The 25,102-nt window shown below is 41.4% G+C and overlaps 1 protein-coding gene across 2 annotated transcripts in view; it reads right to left on the minus strand.

The window, feature by feature from the left end:
* Positions 1-25,102, minus strand: part of sertad2b (SERTA domain containing 2b) — a 39,876-nt gene that overhangs the window by 2,862 nt on the left and 11,912 nt on the right. The window contains exon 1 of one of the 2 annotated variants that reach the window (XM_061086689.1): positions 8,724-8,815. The exons of the other annotated variant lie outside the window; for it this stretch is intronic. The gene's annotated coding sequence lies outside the window, so the exon portion shown is untranslated. Of the gene's footprint in view, positions 1-8,723; positions 8,816-25,102 lie in introns of those variants that run through there. 2 annotated transcript variants of the gene reach the window in all.

Genomic DNA, 25,102 nt, shown 5'->3' on the forward strand with positions numbered 1-25,102 from the left:
ATGAGCAAGGCACTGAAACCCAGCTGCTTTTAAACCCAAACTTTTTGAACCCCCTCATCTATGGTGCAGGTCTGTTAGATCATTCAATGTACATATAGACAGGATTCATACACATTTTGACCAATGGATTTCCATGACTTTTCAATAACTTTAAACCAAATTTACATGACCGAACATTTTGTGAAATCTCGGTGTATACCCGAAAAAATGACAAAATGTAGTAATCAAACTTACAATGAGAATTCCAAGGCATACAGTATGCCTCAAATGACACAAACCCAAGTATGCCTACCTATATTTTGAGCGTATTTGAAAAAATGTAATTTACGAAATTCTTAATGATCAATTAATCGTCTATTAATTATGCCCATCCCTAAAATTAACGACATGAAAATACGAATATAACAAATTTCCATGACTTTTCCAAAACTTTTGGGAGATTATTTTTTTCCATGACTTTTCCGGGCCTGGAAAAACACAGTTTAAAATTCCATGACTTTTCCAGGTTTTCCTTGACCGTACGAACCCTGTATAGAGTTTCATAATAACATTTTTTTGTCAAGCTTTCGCCCATTTGATTCCGTTAACCTGGACACAACTACAGGAGCTCAACATTATCATATGTTAAAACATAAGCTAAAACCCTGGCACTTAGAGTCGTCACTGTCCATAAAACTGGTTATTAACTATGTTGACTCTAATTCAACTTTTCAGTGGGGACATCTCTAGTATTTTAAGGTTCTGTGAATGGTCTGAAAAGGGGGATTCTCCTGCAGCCGAATGTGACACAACAAACCGTCTTATCAAGTGAAGTAAGTTTTATAACGATTCAAACAACACTCGTTCTTTACACTGGTTGGTTGCTAAGCTATGCTACATTAAGCACCTCCTGGCCTTCCATTTCATTCATAGCTTACACACAGATATATGAGACCGGTGACTTTCTCATCTATCTCTAAACAGGGCAGCAAACAAGTTTGTTCCCCAAAAATGTTGAACTATTCCTTTAACTTTATCCATCAGACTCATTCATTCAATTCAATTTTATTTGTATGGCGCCAAATCACGACATACATTATCTCAAGGCACTTTATATAGTGAGGTTGAGACCTCGTAGAATCAGTGAGAACCTGAACAAGTGAAATAAAAGCTGCAATTGACATCAACAGTGTGACAGCCAACTTATGTAATCAGGGGTAAAGCACAGGAATTTGAAGAGGTGTGGGCACCCTTAATGGACTTTCTCAGGCAACGGTAGATTATATCTATCTGTAGGGATATCCAGTGTGACATTTTTATTTTATTTTATTTATTATTGTTGTTATTTTACGTAGGTATGTATGTTTGTGTGCGTGTTTATCTTTATTTTTTTATTTTTTTGTATGTATGTGTATGCAGTGAAGTTCGCCTGCATTTCATTGTGCAACTTGTGTGGTATGTGTCAATGTGTTTTGTAGGTTCTTATTGGAAATTAATAAAAAAACATTGTTCAAAAGAAAAAAGCAAAAAAAAAAACAGTGTGACAGCCGCCATGACAGAAAAGACTAAACAAAGGGCAACACATATGCTGACATAAAAAATTAAATGCTGCACCTATCTTAGCATCAGAGTGCAATAAAGAGTAATATAATGGTATTGACATATACAGGTATGCTGGTCAATGAGAAGGAAGAACAGATTCCCGTATAGAAGTGTGATGTCTGCCATGTTTTAGTTGGTGTTTTTCCTGCCTGTATTTATATTTGAACCTTTTTTTTACTTCATAGCTGCCAAACCTTTACCATGACTCCCTGGCAGAAGACATATTATATCTTAATAGTTAAATACAGGATGAATAAAATAAAAACCTATTAATAACGCAACGTACATACATACAAGTTGAGGAATAAACCCATAAATCTCCTTTTGTGCTGTTCATGGTTTTAATTAGAGGATTTCTTTACTGCAACACACAAATGAACACATATTAACATTACCAATTGATGGATAGTTCAGCTGCAATAACAATAAAGCAAATAGAAAACAATATAGAGCCTTTGTTTATATATCATAGGACATGTACTTTAGAAACACGTTTTCATACTGTTTTACACAGCCTGTAGATCATGGCCTCCACATTCTTCATAAATATTTCAACTTCATCACTTCCTGCTTCTGTGGCTCATTCAAGATGTCTTTTGTGATGTTTTCAGATGAGAATTTAGCTCAAAGCAGAACAAGAATCAAACATTAATGGGTCAAACAAGTAAATATATTTTGAGGCATAAATTCTGAATATTTGGTGTTTGTGCCAATTCCACGTTGTTGTTTAGAGCTGTGAGTTCAGCCTGGACACGACATGAAGAAAAGGGACATGGTTGCATGCCTTAATGAGCAAATCCTGGCACCAGTTAACTGAATTATTGATAGTTTTTTTCTCCATCATTTTCATAACCAAAGAAGAGATGGCAGCCTGGCCTGTGTTGTCCTATTGAGAGCTAAGCTCTGGGAGGTGCAGCGCAGAAACCCCTCAGTGCTAAATGTGAGCTACAAAGAATCAAACCTAGAGAAGAAGCTCTGAAGAGGCTCCACACTTTCCGCACTTCTTTGGTGCTAGAAAAATGTATTAAAAATGAATTTACATGTACGTAATTTAAATAATCTGTAGGGTTTTTTCATGGAAAATGACGAGAGAGAGAGAGAGAGAGAGAGAGAGAAACAGAGAGAATCAAAGAGTGAGCAACAGAGTTACTTTCAAAGCAGTTTGCGGGTGTGTGATTGAGAGCTGAAGCAGCTGCACATGTCTGACTCACTGACTCATGGCAGTGTGTTTAGTAACACACACACACACACGGAGAGAGAGAGAGAGACAGAGAGAGAGAGAAAGAGAGAGAGAGAGAGAGAGAGAGAGAGAGAGAGAGAGAGAGAGAGAGAGAGAGAGAGAGAGAGAGAGAGCGCAGGGCTAACATACCAGAGGTGCCCCACCCCTTACATTCCACTTCATTATCCTCCTCTTCCCTTTCCTTCTCCTCAACCTCTTCTCCTCTTCGCTCATACATTTCTCCTTTCCATCTTCTCTTCTTCATCCTGACTCAGGTCGTAGGCTCTCACCCTCCCACCTCCTTCCACTGACTGTCAAAGCTCACAGGCCCGGAGCCGTCCTACACCATATGAGCCATGTCTGGAGATGATCACACCAGGAGAAGAAGAAGTCGAAGAGAGAACAATAAATGAGTCAAGCAAAAAACGCAGAGCAGCCAAGGAGGACCACGATCCAAAATGGAGCCAAAGTCATCACTGAAGGTCACAGTGACTTAACGCGCTGCTGTCAACTGTCTCACAAACTAGTGTCTTGAAATGACCTTTTTCCAAGAGGTTTTCCATGAGCTTTATGTTGGAAACAGCCGATTGAGACCTTCCAGACGTAAAAGCAAACGAATATAACCAGAAACCAACCAACCTGCAGTTTTTGAAGGTCAGTGCTAATACTGATATTTTGAGATATAAGTTCACAATAGAGCTTGTTTCCCCCAGTCGTCATTACCTTCAAATGTTGGCAATACAGTGTGTACAATAGAAACTATTACTCATTGAATCAATGAATCATATCAACCTGCATCATATCAGAGGCTGATAGCTCCAACGGACCAAGGTTTCAATTTAATAAAGTCTGTTATCGACCAATAACTTTCTTAAACTGTGTCATAACAATTCAGACATTTTGTGAAACGTTTTAGCAGAATTTTGTCTTTCTTCTCTCATGCATTAATCAATCAAAAATAACCAACAATATCAATACATACAAAGGAAAGAACATTTCTTAAAATAAATACTTGCCCAAAGTCTAAAAAACCACCAAATATCCTGATAATAAAAACACCAGGATCCAACCACAGTCCATAGTGTGGTTGGTTCTTGTGAAAAATACTCACAAATATCTCTACAACGACAAAGCATGTCCCATTGGTCTCATAGAACTGATGACAATTCACGACAATTGATAAAGACAAGATACAATCAAACAGCATCGTAAACTGAAAAGTCAACTTATGTAGATAAGACGACAGGAAGATGATTGACAATAGGAAGTGGGCCTTGGTGGTAAAATATTAATTTAGAGCAAAGAGAAATGGAACGTAAAGTAAAGTAGTTACTTTTAACAGATGAGAAGGACTGAAAGGTGTAAATCTAATCACCAACATGTGAATAACATATCAAACATGAATGTTTAAATCATTTAGAGGAGAGGTCAAGTGTGTGTGTGCATGTGTGTGTTGTGTGCTTTTACCTGCCAACTGTGCCTGCAACCACACTTCAGACATGTGGGCTGAGCATATTACTCCAGGAGCTGCCTTTAGAGTGTGTGTGTGTGTGTGTGTGTGTGTGTTTGTGTGTGTGTGTGTGTGTGTGTGTACGGTGTGTGTGTGTGTGTGTTGTGCGATAGTGCAGTGCTAGTGGATGGACTCTGCAGTGATATTATGATCCTGTAACCGGATACGCTGGTTTCCATGCCTGAGCTGCACATCCACCCCTCCCCCTCACCTCTACATCGGGCTATTTCAGGTTCTCTGGATGCACAAAGTGTGGACACACACTACGCACTGCACTGCTGCAGGCAGGCCAACCCAACACTGTGTCGTACGCTTAATTCAGCACTCACATGTGCAGGAAGGCGCACAGTGGCCGACCCGCGGCTCAGTCATGACTGGACCTCCGACTGACTGACTGTTCCTCACTGTAATGCATCCAGCCCTGCACATGAGGACGACATTGCCACAGTCACTCTGTGTGTGTGTGTGTGTGTGTGTGTGTGTGTGTGTGTGTGTGTGTGTGTTTGTGTGTGTGTCAAACACATACATAATGTAGAACTAGAAAACCCTTTCCAGACAAACCTAGAGGAAGAAATGAGTTGTAGTGTTTGCCTGATCCGATCCACTACAGTAAATATCAGCTATGCTTCCACAAACAACTTAAGATACAGTAACACTATAACTATTTTATGACATTTGTAGAACTTTCAACTGTGCATGAGAAGTACCACAACCAGATTTAATCAACAACAATCACCATCCGCACCTCACCAGTCGTTTTTTCACTGAAGAAATCTTGGTCTTTATCAAGCGCAGGAAAACGCATGTGCCTTTTTACCAACAGCTGCACATCCCAGTGTGTGTCTGTGGTGCTCAAGAGCCTGAAACCTGGACAGGACACCGTGAAACTGTTCAAGATGTATCATTAAAACAAATCAGAAGTGATGTATGTGGTTTAAAAAAATAGGGAAATTCTGATAGGAGATCTAGTGATAGTGAATAGAGTTAAATTAATGTGTTGGGTTATTATTCTCAAGTGGCTTCAAGCACTTTTGCAGCCAAAGCTTTGAAGTGAAATTAAAAGTAAAATAAAATAGTTTAAAAAAGTTAAAAAGTAAATATGAGCTACATCATAGTTTAGATTGTAACTGAACAAGGTGTGATATACCCCAGGTATTAGCTGTTTTTATTTAGATATTCCAGAAATAAAAATAAAAAAATGTAACAACAGATGGTGGAGTGTCCAAACCAAAATAAACAAGTCAATCATGTGGCAGGAAACAAGTGTGTGCAAACTACAAATGTGTGTGTGTGTGAGTGTGTGTTTATGTGTGGGTGTTTTCCCTTGTAGTGATCAAAAAACGCTCACATGACAAAGTCAGTTGGTTATCAGACCGGCAAGTCACTACGATCTCTTACATAATAACAGGACTGGTTACAAAACAGTTCAGTTCCAAGTGCGTAACACGTAGTGTCTCATTAATAACCGGACTCTGGCATGACCGACCCAGCCCTGGGTGGAGTCAGAGACGTGAAACAAAACCGAAGGTGTTTGCACCTTAGGTTTGATGAATCATAATTCATTTTTAAAGAGCAATCCTCATTTTGTCGATGGGGAAGGAGATTCATCACACTCTCATTATGAGCAGTGTGAGGGTAATGGAGGGCAAAGGTCAGGAACGGAGAAACAGAGTAACAAACATGTAAACCCTTACATTTGAAGTTGATATTTAGTCAAACCACTTTGACACCACTAGAAAAACCTCTCAGGACAATCTACTAACTTTCACTTGCACCTCGAGCTACAGCAAAACACAAATTATGTAAAAATTATATAATCATTCATTTAGGATTTATAACAGTGCTGTTATGAGGCTCAAGGAACATGGCGACTGGGAATGTCTGCTCAAACAAGCACCACATTTCTGTACAGCCAGTTCAGCAAACACTATGAGTCAATCCTAACAGAGCCAGGTGACAGGTGTTTAAAGACTTGTTCTTTGGGATTAAAGGTGCTGTTACTTAAAGGCACAGGCCCAAAAAAACAAGAAACACCTCGTCTCGCTTTAACTCGCCTCGCTTTAACATCCTCTCTCTCTCTCTCTCTCTCCCTCTCTCTCACTTAAATCTATAAATAAAATGCAGAAGAAGCGAGCAGAATTAGGTCAGCAGACGTGTCCACATGCAGGTGAGTTTTCCACTCTCTCCATCGAGCCTCTTCAGTTAGAAAGCCCAGCCTGACACCTCCAGTGACAGAGCTACAGGAGTCCACTCATCCTCAATATATCTGGAGTACACAGTATATCTGTATATTACTGCAGGATTTGCCTTATTACTGCAGCATGTACTCTACCAACAGCAGCATCCGACTTATTACCACGGTGCCCATCTTGGAACGGCAGCACCGGCTCCAGTGCTGCAAGTGTCATCCTACTCACTGCAGGCAGCACCCTTATTACTTAAGTATAATCCTTATGGTTGCAGTACACGCCTGGTTACTGCAGGTGAAGCCATGCAGCTGCACTAGGAGCTTCATCCAGGTATTCAGAAACTGGAGGTATGCAGTATACTGTACAGGAACCTGCCACAGCCAACAGAACTCCCTTTTCACTGTAAATTCAAGCCTTGACCATATTACCCTGCAGCTGTCCCCTCTCCTATACGTTCCAATACATCTTCATATCAGGGTCCACAAACCAACACCTAAAGATACTGTGTGTGTGTGTGTGTTAAAAATGATTTTGTTGTAGTGTGTCCAAATTCTACAATTTCCCTCCAGGCTCAATGTTGATTTATTGAGCCTGAAACGAATGAATAGCTGCGAGGTGGGAATATTTTTGAAATAATAAAAAGGGCTGCATCTTAGAACTTAAGGCAGAATGTTGTTTCCATTTTGTTTATATATTACAATTGACTATTTGCACTGCCTTTTACTTTACCTCTGCAAGTCTTATGTGCAGTATCTATCTATCTATCTATCTATCTATCTATCTATCTATCTATCTATCTATCTATCTATCTATCTATCTATCTATCTATAGAGTATTAAAACTAATTGCTGTGTCTCTAATTGGAAATTTTGTCCTAAACTTTAACCGAATCAGTGAAATTTAAACATTTTGAATGTCTCCTGGACACCTGAGGGGTTCCCCACTGTGGTTATCAGCTGATCTCCAGTGGAAGTGGAGGCCCAGTTGTGTAACTCTGCATCACATCTGTCTTATGAAGCTGGGTTGCTCTGCCCTGGCTCCTGTTCGGTGGGGGGGGGGGGGGGGGCTGGTCCAGCAGACGGGACCTCTGGGGTGACCTCCGAGCAGCTTGCGGATGGCAGCACACAAAGTGTGTGTGTGGGGGTCGGGGGGGCGTTCTTGTGTTTGTGGTGCTTGTTTTGAAACAGAGCCCACCCCCCCCTCCACTCACCACAATAGCTGAGATGGTCCCAAACACTGGAGAGCAAGTCACTTCACACATTTCACTATAACACCCTTTAGCAAGCTTTTAAGAAAATTCCTAATTATGATTACAGTTTTATTTAAATACACTATGTGTCCTTTGCATATTTGCACCACACCATAATAAGCATATTTGAATATTTGCACTACTGCACAAATTGAACATTCATCTGTAAAGATATATATTTAGATATAATTTTTGATATTCTATTTCATTGTTATTCTATTTTATTCTATTTTATACTATTTCTATTATTATTTAATTTTTTTGGGTTGAAATTACTCAGCATTGCTTAAAGAGTGTGTGACCCAAGCATTTCAATGACAGTGACTACTTCATGTTATCTCTGTTCATTTGACAATAAAAAAATCTTGAATCTTGATATCTTGCAAATGTGCATTAATGCAAATATGAAGTGCCTGTTTTCTGTGCTGTGGACCCAGGACCCTCTCTGCAGATGTGCAGCCTCCAGCAGCACATCTGTCCGCACACTGAGTCCCAGTGCACCGGGGAGGATTTCAACACATTCAGGTCCTTTTCAAGTCCTTTGGAAATCACTCGTTAAAGGTAGAAGAGCTTCACTGGTTCCGCTATAAGACAATAAGACGACCCGCTGGGCCAGAGGCACCGAGGGTCTCAGCGGGACCCTCGGTGGATTTGGGGGGTTTAAAAAAAAAAAAAAGTTTACTGGACAGACTTTCCTCCGCGGCGGCCGCTGCCTCCGCTGTGAAGCCGGACTGAGTGCTTCGACCGGTCGGGCTACAGGGTGAACGGAGGAGCCGCGAAGGAACCAGAGATATTCAACATTTAACAGGAAAAACTTTCCCCAGCCAGGAGGCTCGCTCCAGCCCAGCAGCACGGAGACCAGCAGCCAGGAGCCGCGTCCATAATTCATTACAAACACCCGCACCGTCCTTTGACGCGTCTCCTCTGCTCCGTCTGTCTCCGCCTCGGGAGAAAAGGTTCGAAACGTCGTCTTACCGTGAGCAGGAGGGCCGGAGAGAGAGGGAGAAACATGGAGGGCGAGTTAAAGTCCTGTGTCAGCTGCAGAAACACGAACCGTCCGAGCTGCCGGAGACTCTGACACACAATGGCGCTGACAGGAGGAGGAAGCTGCTCGCAGGACCGCTGCTGCCTTCACGGACCGCCGGACGTGCCCGTACATTCCGCAATCAGAGACTGTTGCATTTATTATACATCTATAAATAATGGTGTTCACTATATCAAGTTACAATGCATAATTTTAAAACTAATTCAAAGGGACTCTCACCTTTGTTGCATTTTTACACTTTTTTTGGATAAGGTTAAATTGGTATTAATAAGGTAATGACACTCTAAAATGCAAGACAGACCCACCAGGAGTAAAAACAAACAATTATTTCACTCTCATAATATTTAGTGAAAACTTCAACCAATAAAATTCTTCGGACCGAAGGACCTTATTGGCCGACAGACCTGTCTGTTTGCTGCATGGACATGCAGGTTTTCCGTCTGCTTCTTGTGGCGCATTCACGTGCGTGCGCGGAGGCAGTAGGTTGTAAGTCTGCTTGTAAATAAAGTTTCTTCAAAAAAATAAAAACACCGGGATGGTTGTAAGTCTGCTTGTGTAAATAAAGTTTCTTAAATAAAACACCGCGGATGGGAACGAGGGGATGGGGCATTGGAGGAAGGCGGGATGATTTGAATGTGCTGTAATTCTCAAATGCAACAAAGGTGAGAGTCCCTTTAATGCAAGAGTTTTAAGAAAATTCACCCCTGTGTGCCGGTTTCACGAGCCAGTTTCAACGCTGTGTCCGAAATCACCCACTGAAGCTTATGCATAGACCTGTACCCTACGCATATTTACGCCGTATCCTGACATGCATCCTCCCTGAAAATGGAACTATGGCCATGCAGACCATAGATTTATTTATAAAGACTAGATGTCTCGCCTGCGTTGCCGGCCAACGGAGACGAACGTTCCAACATGGCGGCCATCAATTTTCAACCAATTTTTAAACGATCTGGTTTGTTATAAACGTCAGAGATGTAGATATGACACTGCATACTTATGAATAATTATGTTATTTTCCAAAAAAAATCAATAATTTATGCAGTGTCATAACTACATCTCTGACGTTTATAACAAACCAGATCGTTTAAAAATCGGTTGAAAATTGAGCAATTTATGATTATTTACCACTACCAACACAATGTTATGGATAAGCGAGATGTCCCCTAGCAAGATGGCCGCCATGTGCGGACGTCCGGCTCCATCGAACGAGACATCTAGCCTTTAAATATAAATCTATGAAGCAGACCACAAGAGATGTGATTGGTCCTCTTGGTCCGACTCGCCACCATTTTGTAATTGAGTTGAAGGAGCGAACACGCCAGCTTTCTTGTCTACGTTGCAGTTCTTTAAGAAATAGCAATTGCTCTTCTACATCTATCGACTCCCAACTCTAACACGATCCACACGCCATTGTTCCAAAGGAGAAGGTAAATAAACAGTCAACGACGACTGCAGCACACAAAGAAGGCGTCTCTAAGGTCGTCTTCGACAAAAAACGTAACTCCGCCTAGTGTTCTGGCGGTGAATTGCTTTGCAACACGCGCAACCCTTGGAGAACCGTAAATTAAAACAAGTCCATCCACACAACTGCGTGAAAAGCCGCAGCCACAGTTGCAGAACCATGCGCCAGGCTTTACACACACCTACGCACAACTATGAATGCTACGCCCTGTGCAGAGGCTACGTGCATACCTACAGCGTAGCTTCAACGCAGAAGGATGTATTAGCCCTAACCCGGACTTCACTGTGTAGGGACTTCTATGTAGTGGACTATATAGTGAGCTCATCAACACTTTCGGACACTACTCTGTGCATTTTCTCTGTTAAAGTAATAACGTCTTTGTTGCAGGATTATAACGTGAAACAAAACGCCGACTGGTGTTAAATCCCAAAATGCTTAAAGTTTATTTTACACATAGTTTAAATATTTATTGATTGAACATATTTAAATGCAGAAATAAACTTTGCCACAGTTTGTGTTGTGGTTCTCTTCTCTACTCGTATTTGAATTTGTATGACAGGTCAGGCTGTCCCTGCTGCCCTCCCCCCTGTCATCTCTACACTGCAAGAGCAATGCACGATGGTATGTATTGTTATTGGTTAGTGATCATCTGTAATACACAACTATTCACTATGCATTGTGGGAAACATGAATCCTCTTTATAGGGTGTTATAGGTGCCACTCAGTGAACTGCAGTTTTTTTGCACTTCGGCTTTGAAAACCAGTCCTTAAAGCTTCACAGATTTTTGCTATGTGTATTAAACAGGCTATAGCCTGGTGAAATATTGTACTTAAATAAACAAAAACATGTTGGGATGCGTTTACTACTTTGTAAATAAATATTGAATTTCTTTTTGCTTATATTTCAATTCTCAATCTCTGAGAAACTCTAAAGATTGCAGGCCACAGTCGTCTCTCCCCTTATGACTTGAAAGAACATTTTCCAGATAACGATTAATCTACAGTTAATTAATTCATACGGATACACATCTGACAACCTATTTGCTCAATTCGTGAGTTATCATCCAATACAATAGTAATGACTGCAAAATGATGGTCGGGACGGGAACCATTTTAGTATGGAGAGGTGAATTTCCGAGGGGCACCTGAACGTAGCAGGAGAAGCTGAAACCGAGCAGCTGCCCCGAGAAGTGGCGTCGTCGACTTTGCTCCGCCCACACACACACACACAAACATACACTCACACACACACATACATACATACACGCACACGCACGCAAACTCACACGCGTTCACGCGCGCACACACACACACATTCTGTTATAGTATATCTCCTCTCTCTCTTAAGTTAATTACACATTAATTGAAACGTTTTGAAAGTGTAAACTGGAGGTAATGTTCACGTTATTCTCATGCTCTTACTTATTTCTACAGTGTGGTACTTTTAATTTTCGAATATCTTACAGATCTTCAGTGTCTGCCTGTGATTCCCAGTTTACTGCACTGAAAACTTCTCATTGACACAGAGATAGTAGGTGGTCACAGACAGAAATGGGTCTGTGGACTGTTGGTGCTGATCACGAATGTCAGTCCTGCCCTGCAGCAGATGGCGGGGTGGTGTCCAGTAAACTCAAACAAAACCAGGCAGAGTCTGCACACATGCAGACAAAAACACCAGCGGAGCATCCCGGGGCAGAACATGGGCATCTTGGACCGTTTGTGCCCCCGATGCGCCCTGCTGCACACTCACCCAGTTGTGCACTGATACACTCACAGACACAATGCAAGTCTCCCCGGTAGTTTTTCTACTTCCCCAGACAGGCTGCCCTCTTTGATCAAACTGCTGTCACAAATATTTCCATCCATTAAAGTCCAGTCTTTACAAGATTCCGTTTCTGGGACTGAATCTTCCGGTGTGTCCTCTTGTCAAGACATTCACTAACAACTGTCAAAGCCTGATCACAACAGAAGGTGTCACAAAAAAAACCTTGTCCATGTGTCTTTGCAAAATATTCCAAACGTGTTATTGTTCTCCAACTTTAATGGAGCCACGCTTTTGCTAGGAGGTTAATTCTGATCCCTCCAACTGAATCCTACTGAACCCCAAAGGGTCACGGCAAGACTTATTTTTTGAAGATTACTTTTGGGTCCCAGTATTTCACTTCTTCTATACCTTTGAGCCATATGTAATAGAGTGCAGCTCGGCCAGTATTTTCTGTCTAAAACCATCTGAGCCTGAGAGAAAACTAACCAAGCCTGACCTGAATATGAAAGGCATTCTCTGTGTTGTGTCTGAACCTGACCCGATGCAGTTAAAGCTACGGTTGATAATCCTGGAAAAACTAGCCAGAGCAGGCTCCACTTTGATAAACACATACATCACACACCCTGCCATCATCCCTCTCGCTGTACCCACGCTCCCAAAACATGTGAACGTGCACTGACTGACAACAGTTAGAAAATTACTATTTGGTGACTCTTATTGATGGCTATCAGAACCTGAAATGAATTTCAACCAAAAAAATGTTTAACAAATGATCAACCCGACCATTAATGTAAGCTGCACTGAGTTTGTTTTACCCGGTCCCCTGACACAAATGGCTATTGCATGTTTTCCCCTATTATAGCCAGTGACACTGACCCAAACCTGAATATCATTGCCAAACCTTTTTTTCCGAACCTGGCCCAGCCTGTAAGTTCCCGATGGGTCCCTCTGGTTTTGAGTTGGGTATCCACACTCTAATATGCAGTGTATTTTCCGTAAATTTTTTCCCAGAACACCGCCACAGTATGGCTCAGATTATTACACTTTACTTTGAACTGGGCATTAACGTTTTGTGATGTAGTATTACGGCTCAATTGGCATGGTTATATAATCAGTGAGACTAAACTTAAACAAAATCTTCGATCAAGAGGTCAGTGATTTGGAGGATACCGAAACCAGACACTGTACTCAGGACAACTGCACAGATACAGATGACTGCACACCTATAATGAAATATTAATGTTTGCATGATGGCAATGGGAAATTACTGCAAAAGAACGGAAAAGTAATCCTCAAACAAAACTCACCGTTACTCTCCGGTGGCTCTGTAGGATCTATAACTTCTACTGAATTTACTATTCAAATACTGATGTGACCAGTCCCCAAGGCATCATTGGCTGAAAGTTGTAAGACACAAAAACTTCCATCACTGGACTATATGACATGTATGAGTATTTTATGAAAGGTTAAACTGACTAAGCAGAGGAGACAGCAGAGCTTAGAAACTGCTGCTCCTACAATAAAACACAGGAATTTGATTCTTTGCAACAGGGATTCTCAAAATATCCGACATGAGACGTCAGCTGGAGTCCTCCGCTCAGAGGCGGGTTACAGTCTGGGGAACGGTAGCTCCGTGCGTGCATGCGTAAACGTAGCTTCCGTGGTGAATGGAGATCTGATTTTAGTGCTGTGTTCATCTCTCCGGCCTCTGAGTTGACTCACGAATGCCGAGCAGCAGAGGAGGGATGGCTCTAAATAAAGATTTCAGGTCAAAAACAGGAAATGGCTCAGTGAGCAGGGAGGGCAGGGCCATAGCAACACCGACTGGAGAGCTGCACCCACAACATCTCTAGCTCTCCCTCCCTCTCTGCCTCCCTCCCTCCCTCCCTCCCTCTATCTATCTTTATTTATTTCTCCCTGGCTCTCCTTTATTTCCCTCTCTCTGTAAAATCTGCCTGTTCCTTCTCTTTTGTTCATTCTTACCGTTGCATGACTCGTATTCCTCCTCCTCTGCTTTGTCTTTGTCTCTCTTTTTCTGTGTTTTACTTCCATTCTCTGCATGTAGTACAGTTTTTCTAATTATTTAGCTGAAACAGAAATATCTGATGGAAAAAAGGTCACCGGTTAACACATCAAAACCAAATAACGATTGTTTCCCAGAGTGCCCTACAAAATGCAACACTGTCATCAGCATGTATGTGAACATACCAACAACATGTGATGCTACAAAGCCACTCTGAAACCAGTACGTGCTTAATTCTGTTGTTGTGATGTTCTCTTTGTTAGCGTTCTTCTGAGCATGTAACAAGTTGTGTGTGTGTGTGTCACTATCAGTGTGAACCTGACTCATGGTGAGTTTACTGGCCTCCTCTCCCTCCACCCCACCTCAGTGCATGAAGCTACATGTTGCTCCCATCCATCGCCTTGTTGCACCTTTGGGTGGCAACTCTCTGGTTTTGCAAATGGCATCCGGATTAGTCTGTCTACCATCATGTTCCATTTATACTCACTGTGACACTTCACGCTGTATTCTTATAGCACTAAGGTCTATAAATTCACCAGACAGTTAGTGATCACACAAACAAGAGTAAAAGTATGTTATTGTGTTATTGGCTCTATGAGGCATTTAATAAATGCAGTAACATAAAGCTAGAAGTTTGTTTTGTATAATAATTGGTAAAGTAATCTATCTCTTCTACTTTCTGTTACTGCAACATTAACCACCACCTTAAAGGTTCAGTGTGTAGGAATTAGGGACATCTAGTGGTGAAGTTGCATGTTGCAGCTGAATACCACCACCTCACCCTCCCCTTCCAAACATGAAAGAGAACCTGTCGCAGTCTTCAGCTGTCTCAAAAGGTGTTTAGTTTGTCCAGTCTGGACGACTGTAAAAAACATGGTGGTCTCAGTAGAGGACCCGCTCCCTAAGTAAATATAAAGTATTAATAATTCAATATAAAGGGCCCATTCTAGGGTAATTAAAATAACAATTTCTATAATTTAGACGAAACATACTAGTGAAACATCACCAGGATTATTTTATATTAAATTCTTGCCAAACAATCCCTTTCACCTCCATATTACACACTGAATCTTTGACTACTATTACTACACAGTACAAACCCCTACTACTAGGCTACCACAGATAATAGTACCTCAACTTTTACAATGACAGATGCTGCTACTATCATCACTGCTGTACCAATATCTACAGTTATAACTATAGCTGCTTTCAGTCGGTGGCTGCGGACATTCTCTGGAGTTTCTCCTACCTGCCCCTACAAACTCTGGATAATGTACGCGTGAGCAAGAAGCATCTACATAAACAGACACACAGTGAATAATATTATATTAAAATACATAGTCACTGAAATAATTCATTTCCTATCCCATGAGCCTACCCATCAGAGCTAAATGCTAAAGTCTACTGTTACCTTCTATCTAAAACATCCTTCAGATCTCTGGAAGAAGTGAGGAGCAAACAAAAAGGTTCTTACTTTGTATCCACATCCAAACTAGTCCTCCACAAAAAAAGAGTCCATATTGAAAAGATGTAACAGCAGTGACAAGAAAAACAATAGTTTTAGCATTATTCAGCCAACAGAAATGGTTTCTGTAAGACTCAAGATGATATTTAGAAAAAAGGGGTAGGGCAAGGAAGAAAGAAGGAACTCACCTTTATGCTCAAATTTCTGACTTTTCTATAATTTGTGCTTTTATTGTGATAAACTAGGCAGTGCTCCATCTTCAGGCCTCTAAAAACTGTCCTGAGGGTTCAAACTGAAAAGACCACACTGTGCTGTGGTTATCTGTTACTCAGCTGTATGTGACCTGTGATACGAGGTCACAAGTTGAGATTGTTTCTCTTTAAGCCTCACAAGCCATGACGTCATCAGGGTTATCTAGACTTGGGCGAGTTCAGCTTGTGGTGCAAACTGGGGGCATGGTGCATGTGGGCTTTATCAGACACGGATGTTCTAACGGAAAAGTACTATCATCATGCATTATACTGTAGGAAGTGTGAAATTCACGATTGTTTGTTGTTGTTTGCTTTAGTTTGACTGGAGACTAAACGTGAGAATATCTCTGCAGTTGTGTTTTTTTTTAAAAGCCCACACTGAACCATCTAACACAGAAGTACCTTTGCTAAAACTGAACTTTAACATGTTTACCTTCGCCAAGGAGCTTGTGTTTTCATTCTTGTCTGTTTATTTATTGGTTGGTTTTTAACAGCTGAACAGATTAGCATTAAACCCGATGGAAGAATTTAATATGAGTCAATGAAAACACATTCAATATTAGTGTGGATCTGAATCAGGGGGCGGATTCTGGATTCTGGATTTTTTTTTTATCTTTTCTTTAAAATTGTAATATAGGACATTTTTCCACATTTTCCTTGATTTACCAGAGAATAATTTATGGAGATTGGTGAAAAAAAACCTGTCATGTTTAGGAGTCGGATATTTATGAGTGCAGAAAATAGTGAATTCAAATGTGTTTTTATAAGGGGACTGGCCATTGGTCAGGGAACTCTACAGACAGATATTGTAGTTTCATAAGGTTTTTGTAGGCTGTGGATCTAACTCAGTTTTAATGCAATAGTTAGATGGAGTTTTGGTTTTCTTTGCATTACAATGCACAGGCCTATGTTGTCCAGTTCTCATCTTATGACTTTATTACTTCACTGTACCCCACAAGTGGGCAGATGCCTTCAACACCTCCTCACATTTGGAAGATATAAATACTAAGTGTAAAGGGTGATTATTGCTTTGATTATACATTTCTTTACAATATACAATTCTTAGTGAGTAAAGGCTATTACATGCAGTGGGGTCCCTAAAACGTAAACATAAGAAAACTGGCTTGAAAAACAGAAGTGAACAGCATCAGTGTGTGGTGGCAGATTTGGGACACGGTGTGTGAAGAGGACCGGAGAATATTATTAATACTACTTAGACATGGGTGTGGCACGACAGCCCAACGTGGGGAGAAAGAGGGAGAGGGGAGATAAAGAGGGATGGAGGGAGGGAGGGAGGGGAACAGCTCCACACCAAAAGCACCCATCTGCTTTCTTTCCCATTCTCTCTCCCTCTCTCTTTGTCCCTACCTCCCCCTTGTCTCTCTCTCTCTTTGTCTCTTCACCCGTCTCTTTTTTAGTGTCCATCATTCCCCCGTCTGTGCCTCATACACATCAGCCCCTGTCTCAGTTCCACACACACACACACATGAACGGGATTTGTTTTTTTGATTCTTGACGCAGCATGATATACACAAATAAGTGCCAGAGTTTTAACTGATATAAACACAGAATCACACACAGAGCAGGACAGAGCCTGTTTGAGCGTGAGGTGGATTTGACACACACACACATTATTTTCCTTAGGTTGAGATTTGAAACACTTGTTAAGTGCCCTGATCCATGTTTATCAGAAGGGGAAGGACCAGTGAGCAAAGGAGGTCGGCCTCCTGCAGTGCTGCCATTTTATTAAAAAAAAACCTGTCATGAGACTTCATGTAAGAAGTTTCTGGCCTGTCTGTGATCTCAGTGTTTACGCTTATCAACACTTGACAGCAGAATTTCTAGTATGTTACGATGTGGAAGTTAACATAAGGTAAATAACATAAGGTAAATAACCATCAATTAGTGGACAAATGTATTGCACATTCAGAACAGCCTTAACTTTTACTGCAGTTTTCCTCACAGGGGCACTGTGTCTGGTTTACCTATCCCCTTAATAACAGGCGAGATAGAGAAATATACTGTGTTTATTCTCCACAACATCCTGACGTCAAATATCTTCAATGTGAATCTAATTTGAATTTAAAGCAAAATACCAACTCACACACACACACACACACACACACAAACGCTGTTTTAGCCTCATTACCTCCAGATCACGACTGTTACGACTTCATTATGATTTGGTTATTTCATTACACACATGTCAAGATGACAAATGGTCCTTTTAGTGTTTGTTAACAATGACACGATTACAGCTTAATTGCAGCTTTGTCTCCACATAATGAAAAAAATGTTGTCTCAAGACGTTCAGGACTTAAATGTGTAATTACTCTGCACACCCTGATTTATCCAAGATGGTTTCATTACTGAGTCGTTGCTTTTTTTCTATGGGATAGGAGTTTGTTATCCAATCAGAATTGTAAAATCAAGTCGTGATTCTTCGAAAATAGTTTACCTCTAGATTGTGGAGTAATTAATTATGCTGAGATAACCGGCCCTCAAAATATTATCACCAACCACAGCTGCTTCGGGCTTTAGTCAAAATAAATGATCAAATCATTGTCACCCAGCGACTCAGAATCTGTTTCACTGCCCCAAATATACCATTGCATGTAACCCTGCATACTTTGGAAAGTTGTGCAATGGTGTCTGAGTTCTTGCTCGCCTGTGATTGGACGGCTGAGGGTATGTCACAGTTAACCCCATGAGTCCACAGCTCTCCACTTGTTGTGCACCGTCATTAAACCAGCCACCAGACCTGAAGCTGCAGTGAACACAGAGACCTGCTCATGACAGCAGTTTGATTTTGAACGGTTTTGGTTGTTTGTTTTTCTGTCAGACTGAAACTTTTGAAAGTAATGTTCTACAGATCACTTGCAACCGAGCCACTATAGATCCGTTTTCAGTCTTAGAGTGGACACTTTAGCTGACTTAAGTCCAACACAAAAGTCAAATTAAAAGTACAAGTCTTCCATTATTGTCGTGTTTTTTTCTGCAACTAGTGGACTCGGGCTGAGTAGGGAAACTGTTCAGAGACTGGTTAACCATTCATGTTTTTTGCAAATGGGATTTAATGACAATATGAAAAATAATACCTGTATTTTGATTCACCATAATTTAAAAAAATTGAGTTTCTTAACTGATTTTTTCCTTAAACACAAGACTCCTCCTTAAGTTTCTCTCACTATACTATACTGATTTAAAAATAGAAAATAGTTTGGGGAGACAAGTTATAAAAGAAGAGGTCCTGGACTAAGAACATGAGCAAATGACCCAGTCAGAAAGACAGAGAGAAAGGAAGAGAGAGAGAGAGGGGGGAGGTATGTTTACTCATGTCTGTGTGACGCCTCCAGTGTCAGGTGACTTACAGGAAAGAAGTTGTTGTTCTCTTTCTCTCTCGCTCGCTCTCTCTGTAGCTCTGTCCCTTCATTTGTGTCCTTTTCTGAATGAATTGTTTTGCTACATTCGTTCCCTGACAACACTAGCATGTTGTTTATCAGGGTACAAAAAATGTAAGTCGATCATGTTGTGCAAATCAGTTAAGACATTTTGAGACACTGTAATAACCATGTAAGACATACAGTACAGTACTCTGTTGTGTGCTTTAATGGCTTTTGGCTCAGGGCTATGTGAAAAGGTTTACTCTAACCCTTTAATGTGTGTGTGTGTGTGTGTGTGTGTGTGTGTGTGTGTGTGTGTGTGTGTGTGTGTGTGTGTGTGTGTGTGTGTGTGTGTGTGTGTGTGTGTGTGTGTGTGTGTGTGTGTGTGTACCCATCCATAGCAAACTGGTGAGTGTGACACATTCCAGTGGGACAACCCACCAATAGTCTCGCAGTAGATGGAACACAGATACCTCTGTCCAATGGGGAAAACTCAACAAAAACACATTGATGACAAAGTTTTCAGTTCCCACAATTTGATGCTTCTTTTTTTTTGGAGACACAGGTTACATGTAGCTCTGTTCCTCATAGTCTGGTGGTGGAGTCAGAGATGGCTGTAGTTGTAAGTAGAAGTCGTGTAGTGGTGGAATTAATACTGCAAGTGATATGATGGCGGAGGTATTTTTAGCAGGAAAGCAATAGGAAGAAAACTTGTACAACACTGTGTAACACTAGATTCTGCAGCATTCTTTAAAGTGCACTACAAGTTGAACCGAACTGCAGTAAAAACTGGGAGGAGAGAGAGAGATACTGTAGCGGAAAACAGGAAGGTCATTAATCTTCGAGGGAAACCGGGCCGGCTCACAAGTCACGGCACGAGGAAGCAGCTTTAGAGACTAGCAGCCAGCAACAAGGTTTAGCTGGTTATCCATCTCTCTTTTGCCAGTTTCTCCACGTTCTGGCAGCTTCACTTCACTAACCCTTCTCCTCCAGCCGTCCTTTTCATCAGGGAGAACAACGCAGACAAAAGTGATGGACTGATAGATAGAGGTTCACCACCCGTTCTCATCCCCAAAAATGGAAGCACGTGGATATATTTGAAAAAGCACTCTTTCCTCTTACATCCATCCACACAAGACAAGCCTTCCACATCGAGAAGCTTGTGTTTGAAAATTTTTAAAACACTATTATGTTAAAGGGACTCTTACCTTTGTTGCATTTTTACACTTTTTTTGGATAAGGTTAAATTGGTATTAATAAGGTAATGACACTCTAAAATGCAAGACAGACCCACCAGGAGTAAAAACAAACAATTATTTCACTCTCATAATATTTAGTGAAAACTTCAACCAATAAAATTCTTCGGACCGAAGGACCTTATTGGCCGACAGACCTGTCTGTTTGCTGCATGGACATGCAGGTTTTCCGTCTGCTTCTTGTAGCGCATTCGGGCCCGCGTCATCATATGTGAATGTAAATGTATATAACTTACCGAATCCATTGCTTTGGTAAACAAAAACTCACGTGCGTGCGCGGAGGCAGTAGATTGTAAGTCTGCTTGTAAATAAAGTTTCTTCAAAAAAACACCGCGGATGGGAACGAGGGGGTGGGGCATTGGAGGAAGGCGGGATGATTTGAATGTGCTGCAATTCTCAAATGCAACAAAGGTAAGAGTCCCTTTAAATGGAAGTTTACTTGTTAAGCCTTCAGAGCCTATGTTGCTTGCTGTCCATGGACCTCTATAAATGTCCAATCTAATGCTTTCCATTAGTCATCTATATTGTGGATGCCCACCATTTTCAAATTATTCGCGCCACAATTTCATTATAAACCAACATTTTTTGTGTGCAGTGCTATTTGCTGCCTGCTTGCTAGCACTATTCATAAAGTTGTCACCGTCCAAGCAGACAGTCAGCCCTCATAGTTTCATCTCCAGCTGTGCACGTATCCTCAAGTGGCATTCGGTGGTAGATTTAATGACCACACAAAACGCTTTACAGTACAAATCACATTCACCCGTTCACACACACATTCTTACAGTGCACGGCTATTAGAACGGCTATGCCCTTCAGGGAATGGGGTTAAGTAACTTGCCTGAGGACACTTCAGCATATGGAATCTTCAAATAACTTGAAAGTGATACATATACTTACATTGTGGCAGGACAAGGAAAGGCAGAGACGCAGGTACTGCTTACTGTTGTTTAATCAGTAGTCAGGAAGAACAGGCACATGTTCCCCATACGGGAAGTAGATATAGCTACAGACTTTACATTTCCCATCGACCCACTGGGTGAGAGGACACACCCATGAGTGCACGCCACAACATATACATTTCATATACATTTTAAAGTGTAGCTTTATTTAATCAAATCACTTTCAAGTTATTTCATTAACTCATATCAACTAAAAACATGATACAAAACTAATTAATTTGGACATTGAACATATGTAATAAAGTTACATGAAAAGAAATCCACTTTTCTATGTATAAATGTGTTGTTCCGGTTTTCCTGTTCCCATTTTTTTTACTGCATGTAATCATGACTCATTATATGTAACATTATGAGTGGTTCTATGTTACCTTCGGACCAAATTGTCTCCAGTGTCTCCACACATTAGGTTTGATGAGCACTGGCTCCCAGTTCATTTCATTTCTGTGGTGTGATGATTATCATGTTTCAACTTGTCTGGTTCGTGTGTCTCACTATGAAAACACCCCCTTCGCCTTTCATTAAAGAGAATAAAAGGAAAGAACATTTAAAAAAGAAGGGCACATGTTCTCTGGCTCATTTGGTTCGGTCAGCAACTTCTGGATTGCTACTAATGCTTGTGACCACGCAGAAGCTAAGAATATGTCACTAATGAAACAATAAGTAATAATAAAATTCTGAGAAGTTTAATTTGCAAGAAATAAAACAGGCCTCTCCTCTTCTCCATACACTTTGTTATGACCAGAGGCTAATGGAGGCTAACATAAGCTAACTTTAGTAAACTTTAGTTGCTAACAGAGCCAGGTCAGTGACTTTATAGCTGCTGTCACACATGCACTGAACTCCACATAGTCTCCTGACATCCTCAGTAGGGGCTGAAAATGAGAATACAAATATCCGGCTGCAAGGCTCCGGACATTCTCCAACGTTTCTCCTGACAGTCCCCTCGTAAAAACTCTGCAGAATGTTCGAATGAGCTGATGTGAGAACTCAGCAGCAGATCCTCCGCAGGATTTACAGCGTTTCTATCAAGTGACAGACGCAAAACTGCAACTGAGAAGCTGTGCAATAGAGGACACTGACGAAGATGTCAAGTAATAAGGAACGACCACGGTGTCGATATGCAGTAAAAAAAAAGAATGTGTTCTGCACAGTGGAATTAATACGTTACCTCCTGCTTCCTGCTTGCTGCACTCAAGATAGTTCCTTGTTGTTGTGACCAGAGAATTTCCTGCTGTATCGCTCATGAGTGAAAGTCAAACTGTGTTACTGGGTTATGTTCTAGTCTGGACCACCAGACACTGAGACTTTTTAGAAATTGTTACGCACACACCAGCGTATACTGCCTGATCTTATCTTAGTCCTTTTCCAGAGGAAAACCAACAGTATCAACCTCCACAACCAGTGAAGGCAACATGGACAACTTATTACAAGCATTAATGGCTTTGAAGTCTTTTCACGCAGTTGTTACCTCAGCTACGTACGGAGGTTTTCTTTCCAATTCTGTCTGTTACTACTATGTACATTTCCTTGAAACTTGGTGGAGAGATGTCGTGTGGGCCAAGAACAAACCCATTCAATTTTGTGTTTTTAAGCTTTTTTCAAGAAAAGAAATAATGCAGAGATCTTGATTTTAAAAAATCGGGCATATTTGCTAATACCCTTTGCTAATACCTATGAAGAGATGAAACTTCTGTGTACCTCTCAGTATGCTATACGCCGATTAAGTGGCCAATCAGCCTTGTTGGCGGAGGTATGCACTTTCCAAGTACCCTTACAATTTTGCAACTCATTCTTCATTTGACAATGCTGGAACCCCTAAAACCGTCTACATGCAACATCGGGCATGTTTGTATGGAGTGCGATTATTTACTCGCTCATCGCATTCAGGGGCCTAGTTCCTCAGTACACTGCCTTACATGGTTTGGTATGAGATGTAGCTTAGGGTGGCTAATATTTGGAAACTTCAAACAGATAATCCTGTAAAATAGACATTAAGCCAGTTCACTGACTTTCTGTCTCTTCGGCTTCTTCTTCTCTGTTACAGTATGTTTCTGCATTCATCATCATTCTGTAATAGTCACTTGTGACCACTGTACTCAGTCAGCAGCAGTCTCAACACAGTTGTAGCTTTAATTGCACAGTTGCTGATTATGAGTTATCATTATTTCATGTAATCAGATCAGAATCGAGGCTCTACTTGTCTTGTAATCAGATCACCGTAAAAAAAAAAAGAGAAAAAGAATAATCACAATCATTTTTGTCACCAGCCATAGCTGCAATCAGATTACTCATTGTTTCAATTAATTTAGTGCTATCATCCGTTTATATGGATTTTCTATGTTGGTATTCTAGAAAACAGTATTCTGATTATAGTAATCAGATTACACGCACAGTAATCTATTACTTCATCCACTGCTGATGCCCTCCTACGCCAGACCAGACTGGCTGAGTCAGCTCGCTGCTCTATCACGACTCAGCCTGACACACTTTCACTCCCTCAACACCCCCCGCCCCAACCCTTCAACCCCTCTCTTCGTTCTCTGTGAGCTGCGTTCAGAACTTCCTCTCTGCTCTCACTGTCAGGTTTTATTTAATGTGTTGTCTGATTGCGATCACTCCCTCTCTATCTCTTAGCAATAAGACTTTACACCACCCCTTCCACATACTCCTGGTTTGATTCTTTCGACCCCCTCACTCCCTTCCTCCCTCCCTCCCTCCCTCCCTCCCTGCTGGCTCCCTCCAGGGTAGCAGAAGGGAAGTGAATGGCTTCAGCCCTCCCAGCTGGTCCCATCACCCAGCAACCCAGAGCAAAACAAAAGAACACACACACGCACGCACGAGCCCGCAAACAGGCAGGCGACCCTACACACACACACTCAGGTTCACCAGCAGATCAGCACATGCATGCTCTTAGACACATGCAGGCGCGTATGCAGATGAATGCACGCACACACACAGGCACGCACCCCCACCTTTGCCCCCTCCCAGCTCACATCCATAAACACAGCCAGCCAGCCGTCCCCTGCAGACTCCCACCCATCATCCCTTCCTCCAGTCCCCCACCCATCACCCATCACCCCTGCTCCTCTCCCGAGCACCCTCTCCAGACACCCAGTCCTTTGTCCACCCTCTGCTCTCCCAAAAAACATACTCAGAAAAAAAACATGTGCTGCTGGTCTAAAAGAGACGTTGACACAAAAAGGAGGGTAAATGCACCGGTTCTGTTTGTGGGGATCACACACACACACATACTGTACACACACACACACACACACACACACACACACACACACAGAAAAAAAATGCAACCCAGCACCAAAACAGAGCTTGATTGTTATCTGAAGTTGTAGCAAATCACAGCTGAGGAAACCTGCAGAGTTGAGTGTGTACTTAAAACCAACCACCCAAGAGAGATTCTCTTTCATACAGTATATCATCCTTGTTTGTGTGTGTGTGTGTGTGTGTGTGTGTGATGACCAGTGATTCCAGAAGTTATTTTGTGTTGACGTCCTCTAACAACTGCAACTATTTACTCTCTATCTGATTCTTCTGTCAGGTTTGAAAAGTGCTTTTTACAGATGTCATAAACACAATTCACTTGTTACAGTCATTTAGGTTGGGATCATCAAGTAGTGGTTTGACTTGTACCATAAAAAAATGCACCTTGGAAAGAAGTGGAAATGCCACCAGTTAATCGCCAAAATAAAAGTCACTGAAAGGTCTCCATGATCGAATATATTTT

Source organism: Limanda limanda, chromosome 15 (genome assembly GCF_963576545.1).
Source record: "Limanda limanda chromosome 15, fLimLim1.1, whole genome shotgun sequence".
NCBI lineage: Eukaryota > Metazoa > Chordata > Actinopteri > Pleuronectiformes > Pleuronectidae > Limanda > Limanda limanda.